This window comes from Procambarus clarkii, chromosome 11 (assembly GCF_040958095.1).
Source record: "Procambarus clarkii isolate CNS0578487 chromosome 11, FALCON_Pclarkii_2.0, whole genome shotgun sequence".
In the NCBI taxonomy this organism is placed as follows: Eukaryota; Metazoa; Arthropoda; class Malacostraca; order Decapoda; family Cambaridae; genus Procambarus; species Procambarus clarkii.
Window position 1 is genome coordinate 39,165,369 of NC_091160.1, and position 7,190 is coordinate 39,172,558.

At 42.2% G+C, this 7,190-nt stretch overlaps 1 protein-coding gene across 48 annotated transcripts in view; it reads left to right on the plus strand.

The window, feature by feature from the left end:
• Positions 1–621: 621 nt before the first annotated feature.
• The window catches only part of LOC123758321 (longitudinals lacking protein, isoforms H/M/V), a 191,001-nt gene continuing 184,432 nt past the window's right edge, over positions 622–7,190 (plus strand). For 38 of the 48 annotated variants that reach the window (XR_011228082.1, XR_011228081.1, XR_006772873.2 and 35 more), the window contains exon 1: positions 623–768. The gene's annotated coding sequence lies outside the window, so the exon portion shown is untranslated. Of the gene's footprint in view, positions 769–913; positions 1,092–7,190 lie in introns of those variants that run through there. The other 10 variants (XM_045742563.2, XM_045742559.2, XM_045742557.2 and 7 more) reach the window with 3 other exon arrangements.

Genomic DNA, 7,190 nt, shown 5'->3' on the forward strand with positions numbered 1-7,190 from the left:
ATATATATATATATATATATATATATATATATATATATATATATATATAGCATTGCTGCCTAACGTTCACACGTTTTTATCGTAGAGAAAATAGATAATCGTTAGAGCAATGTTTTTGAGGCGATTATCTGGAGTAGTCTGCTATATAGGTGCTACTGCCAGTACGGGAAATGCTATTGATGCGCGTGGCGTTCATATTTACTAGCCATTACAATGCTGGGAATGAAAGGGAAGTGGTGTGTGAGGCTGTATTTGACGCATGCGTTACAGACTAAAGTGGAGAGGCTCATCCATTTTTTGGCCACTTTTACAAATGAAACGATGATGGAACAACTGATTGGCAGAGAATTATTTTGAGCGTGTAGTTGGCGTGATGTGTAGGTGATTGGGCATCACCCTGGGTCTATCTGGTAGGCTGCGGGGATAATACACCAGATTCTTTTCCATTGAAATACAAAAATATTTGCAGTTGCCGTGTTGGTGCATTGATTATAGTAGTGGAAATCAATTGAGATCTTTTCTTTAATCTGCTTGTTGTATTTAGAAAAATAATCTTGAAGAATAATGATAATTTAAATTTAGCGTAGGGATTTATTTTAAAAGTGACGTATAAGATTGATAATATGATATAACGTAAATCTGTGTCCATTACTGTTTGCTGGTTCGGGATCGGCAAGCGTGGGTGCCATGATGCGCATGCGCGACCAAGATGGCGACGTGAAAGAAGGAGCTGCAGACCCTCGCTGTTTCGCGGTAATTTCTCCTCCGGTAAGTCTCCACCAGCGAAATTATTGTGCCGGCTTATTGACCTAATAATAAGGATTCACCCGATACGCAAAAGTCGGGTGAAAGAGTGAAGAGTGCGGCGGTAGTGAGCATTGTTTGCTGAGCCCGCGCGACGCCTAAGGTGGGGCTTTGTTTTCATGGCGTCTCTCGCCGGATAGGGGGACGCAGGGCGCTCCTGTGTGTGTCGCCAGCCTCGCCCACTGCTGTCCTGCCCCCTGTGTCTCCTCCGTCACCAGGGGATGGCCGCGGGGACGCGCGTCACGCTTTGACGCCACTTTTGTTGCGTAAATTGGGCGCGCTCAGTGGTAATTATACGCGGGCTGTGTAGGGGGGCAGCCGCTGACAGCTGCAGCAGGTAATGTGTGTGGAGTGTGTTGGTGGTGGCCCCTCCTGTGGGCGTCTTGTGGCCCTCCTGTGGCCCTCCTGGTGGCCCCTCCTGTGGCCCTCCTGGTGGCCCCTCCTGTGGCCCTCCTGGTGGCCCCTCCTGTGGCCCTCTGGTGGCCCCTCCTGTGGCCCTCTGGTGGCCCCTCCTGTGGCCCTCCTGGTGGCCCCTCCTGTGGCCCTCACTAGTCCCCGCCCCCAAGGCTAGTGGTCCCACTAGCCTTGGGGGCGGGTTAGGCTCCTTTATGGTCACTCATTAACACACGGTTGTTAAAATATTTAGTACTTTAGATTTGGTGCTGTGATTGGGGGGTAATGAAGTCATATATGAGCGTGTCGACAGAGCTTTTATTTTTTCCTTGTTGTTAGATTGGTCTGTATCAGGTTTGGTTAGGCGTTTTTTTTTTTTTTTTTTTTAAATCCGTTGGTGAACTGCTTTTGGTGCGAAATGATTGTACTTTGCTGAATAACTTACAAATTTGTGCTTGGCCCCATTGCCTAATTATTTCAAATTAATTCCCAGTAAGGTTAGGAATCACTGGTTTAGAGATGGTTGGTTATTCTAATGGAAACTTGTAGAGGCATGGGAACCACACGAGAGGGCAGTGGCACTGCCAATATAAGGTGGTAAGAATTACCAAGAAGGGCTCGTCTTGACTCAGACTTTGTCTTGAGATGATTTCAGGGCTTAGTGTCCCCGCGGCCCGGTCCTCGACCAGGTCTCCACCCTCAGGAAGCAGCCCGTGACAGCTGACTAACACCCAGGTACCTATTTTACTGCTAGGTAACAGGGGCATTTGTCTGGGACTTTGAGAAAGTCATGGGCATAGACAGGTTTAGGAGCAAAGATCTATATGGTCCTGAATCCTGGCTCTGGTCAAGGGGAGCTGCTTAGCAAGGATGTAATTACTTTAGTGTAATTACGCGAGTGCAATTATAGGATGAGAGCTATGCTCGAGGTCTCCTATCATCCCAGTACTCCTCGCATGATGCATTGAAACTACTGATGGTTTTGGCATCCATCACCACCTACCTCACTTGTTCCAACCTTCTACCACTTGGTTTGCAAGAGAGAGAAGCCTCTAAGATTTGGTATCAACTTGGTGCCGGGTGTCTACTGACGGAGGTGAGCTGCCCAGGGGTGGTATTATGATGGTCCTGCACAATGGCTCAGCCAGTCAAGTCAGAGTATGACCTCTAGGGGGGAAGGGGGGGGGGAATCACTGCAGTTTAGGTGTGGTTCCCAACATAAATAAAATATTTGCAAGTTGTTTATAAAGCTCCAACACCATGATGGTGCTATAGGATATGAGATCAATTTAATTTTTTTTGCAGGTTCTGTAAATTTGTATATTAATGATTATTTAAGATGTTTGAAATTTCATTAAAACAAAATATCCAGTAGTACAATGCACCTTTATAAATATGGACTGTTTTGGCTTCCTCTAAACCATTGATTCACAAAGAGGAGGCACGTGGCTCCCAGGGGGAGGAATTTGTCAGGGAAAGAGTGCCAACATGGTAAAGAATGTACCCTGTACGCTGTGTATATATATAAAATGAAATTCTGTTGTACACAACTATTAAAGCAATAACAAATTAACATTTCACAATATTTGCTGCTTCAGACTTAACCCCTGGGCTGTGAAGTTATTAATAGCTTACAACTACCTGATGCACAATAAAATAAATTTTCCTTTTAATAGTTAAAATGTATTCCCTGATCAGGGTGGGGGGGGGATTATATGACATATTTTAGCCATGATAGGATGAAGTATGTCAAGATACAGACGACAAAAGATTGTGTCGAGGCTGATCTGCACCAGCTAAGCCATGTGATGGGTGTTGCCACAGACATTGACATAAGTATTTAAATGTCTCCGATTGTTTATTTTTTATCCCGTTGGTGTATTTTTCATTTTACTTGTAAGGGTTGTGTTTTGTATTTGTGTTAAGGTCACATTTTGTAATCATGTACAATAAAGTTCCCTATACAGTATATATAAATCTATAAGGGGGTTGGTAAGAGCTGACAATATGTTCCAATTCACGTGGGAGTCTGATGCTCCCTTGAGTGCTGCATATTGTCGTCTGAGAGACTTCAGGATCCCTACAAACAATCAGAGGTGGTACCCCCTATATATATGTATGTATTCACCTAGTTGTGCTTACATGGGTTGAGCTTTGCTCTTTTGGCCCACCTCTGTCTATCAACTGTTACTAATTTTTTTTATATATTTTTTTGGTTCCACACCCCCCCCCCCCCAAGAAGCATCTCCGTAACAGGTGTTTAACTCCCAGGTACCTATTTACTGCTAGGTAACGGACATTCAGAGTGAAAAAAACTTTGCCCATTTATCTCTGCCTGGTCCAGGAATCGAACCCGGGCCACAGAATTAGGAGTCCTGTGCACTGTCCACTTGGCTACCAGACGCCTATGGTAAATACATATGTATGTATGTACAGTATATGCAACAATGATCACAAAAACACTGATTCAAGTATGCAGGAAAAACCACATGTGAAAAATAGAGAAAGCTAAATGCGCTTTTGGCTTAATTAATTAATTTGCCTTGCATTCTACTTTGCTATGATTAAGGCGAATTAATCCAAAAAAGTGTTAGCATTCTCTTTCACATGTGGTTTTTCCGCAATAAATATATAAAAATAAAAATATAAATAAATATATATATATATATATATATATATATATATATATATATATATATATATATATATATATATATATATATATATATATATATATATATATATATATATATATATATATATATATATATATATATAAATAAAAATCCACACCTCAGGAGGATTCGAACCCAGACAGCCAGGAGGACTATGCACCTTGGCATATCTGGTACCTGGGGGTGGAGGCCTGGTCGAGGACCGGGCCGCAGGGACACTAAAAAGCCCCGAAATCATCTCAAGATAACCTCAAGATCATTTGGGAATGCATCGGACGAGAGAGTGGGGGATGGTGGGGAGGACGAGGGGACAGGAGTGGGGGATGGTGGGGTGGACGAGGGGACGGGAATTAGGGATGGTGGGGACGATGGGACGGGAATGGAGAATAGTGGGGAGGACAAGGAGACGGGGGAGTGGCGGATGGTGGGGAGGAAGGGGGGAATGGTACGGAGGACTAGGGGACGGGGGAGTGGGAGATTGTTAGGAGGACAAGGGGACGGGAGAGTGAGGATTGGTGGGAGGGGGGATGGTGGAGAGGACAAGGGGACAGGGGAGTGGGGAATGGTTGGGAGGACGAGGGTATTATGTCCTAGTGCTCCACAGCATCGCTGGAAATCATAACCTGGCCAATAATATGTAAATAAAAATCGAGGGTATGCAAAGGCTAGCAAAAAATATTCCAGTTTACTGGGTCATATAACATGTCACCATTATACCATAAGAAAACTGCAATCTCTATAACTCACATTATATCACTTTATCCAGCTTCTTAAAGTTTCATCAACAGGATTCAAAACTGCATACACTCAGCACTAGTTGACACCAGGCTCTATCCTGGCACAGTGGGACACTAGCACCTATTTTGCTGATAATACCAATACAGGATGGTGGTGTCAAAATTACTGTATGAGAATAAATATCATACACAGCACAATGGCATCACTTAAGATCCTCGGGTACCTCAATAATACCTATAAAAGCACCTGCCACCTGGTATTAATGATGTACAACGGTAGAAATGATCCATGGTACAAACTACTGCATAATCTTAAATATTCTAGCAGTCAATTAACACAAATAAGGCCACTAAAACCTCGACCGGGGCGACACATCCGCACGACTGGGAATATCAGAGTAGTGACCGCCAAGGGGCCAAGCAGGCTGGGAGTGACACTTGATTCTCTTCTTTCAAATACTGTATCACATGGCTCATATACAGACATTTCTCAGTAATTAACTTCTAATTCATACAAAAACTAAACCAAGGTTACAATACACAACCTTACATAATACACATCAATACATAATAGAATATATCATAATCTATAAGTCAACAGGGAATTCATATTAGCAAGATATGGTAACACTGGCTGGGGACGGTCCGCAAGGTGGGGAAGATGGAAGGAGGGGTTAAGGGAGGATTTCAAGACGTTACCGGTTCAGCCGTTATGCATAAGTACAGTACATGAAATTATAAGTAAAGTATCATATACCAACATAAGTATCAAAACCTTGCCTCTGTAGGTATACATCTCACAGTACCAGAATATAAATTACTAACATGTCAGGAGGACAATGCATTGAACATTAATGAAATGGATATTACACAATACATGCTAGTAATACATCAGATTCCAAAATGTATACATCCTACATCATAATACCCATATCGTGTCCTATACAGCAATACGTAGCATTCCATACTATAACCATATAATGGTGTTTCCCAAGCTACATGACATTAGGCTTCTGCTATTCACTACACTTCCAATATATATCCACAAATACATGGCAAATACCTTTGGTACTGAAATATAATATAAATAGGTACAGTATATTAGACATACATTGGCAATACACAATTTATACTAGTATATTGTCGAAAGAAGATTAAATAAATATAATAATAATTGATACTAGGCTAATCAGCCAGGATATCACTATACAGTTTGAACGCATCATACACCTAGCCACAGTATGATCATAATGGTGTGTGTGTGGTCATAACAGAGGGAATGGGGGAGTGGGGAATGGTTGGGAGGATGAGGGGGAAGAGGGAATGGTGAGGTGGTCTGGGGAACAGGGGGGAAAGTTGCTGTGCCTCAGCAACGCACGCGTGTTGCCTGAGCCACAGCAATGCGTGTCCGGGTACAGCTAGTATGTAATTACCTAAGTGTACTTACAGGATGAGAGCTACGCTCGTGGTGTCTCATCTTCCCAGCACTGTCATATAACGCTTTGAAATTACTGACGGTTTTGGCCACCCACCTTCTCACCTAACTTGTTTAAACCATCTACCACTCTGTTTACAGAAGTAAATTTTCTTATATTTCTCCTGGCAGCTTTGTTTCGTTAGATTAAATCTAGTTTCGTTAGTTTAAATCTATGACCTCTTGTTCTTGAAGTTCTGGGTCTCAGGAATTCTTCCCTATCAATTTTATCGATTCCTGTTATTATTTTTTATGTAGTGATCATATCGCCTCTTTTTCTTCAATCTTCTAGTTTTTGCGTATTTAATGCCTCTAACCTTTCCTTGTAGCTCTTGTCCTTCAGTTCTGGGAGCCACTTAGTGGCATGTCTTTGCACCTTTTCCAGTTTGTTGATGTGCTTCTTAAGATATGGGCACCATACAACCGCTGCATATTCCAGCTTTGGTCAAACAAAAGTTGTGAACACTTTTCTTTAGTATTTCTCCATCCATGTATTTAAAAGCAATTCTGAAGTTAGAAAGTGTAGCATAGGCTCCTCGCACAATGTTGATGTGGTCCTCAGGTGACAGTTTTCTATTTAGAACCACCCCTAGATCCCTTTCTTTGTCAGAATTTTTTAAAGATTTCTCACATAATTTATAGCTTGTGTGGGGGGTCTATATTCTCCAATTCCACATTCCATAACATAGCATTTATTCACATTAAATTCCATTTGCCAAGTGGTGCTCCATATACAGTACTAATTTTGTCCAGGTCTTCTTGAAGGGCATGGCAATAATCTAAGTTTTCCATATTATCTTGGCATCATCAGCAAACATGTTCATATAATTCTGTATTCCATCTGGTAGATCGTTTATGTAGACATTGAACATTACCAGTGCAAGAACTGAACCCTGCGGTACTCCACTTGTGACATTCCTTGAATCCGATACATTGCCTCTGATTACGGCCCTCATTTTTCTATCAGTTTGGAAACTTTTCATCCATGTTAGCTTACCTGTCACCCCTCAAAAATGTTCCAGTTACCAGAACAACCTCTTATGTGGAACTCTGTCTAAAGCCTTTTTTAGGTCCAGATATATGCAGTCAACCCAACCATCTCTTTCC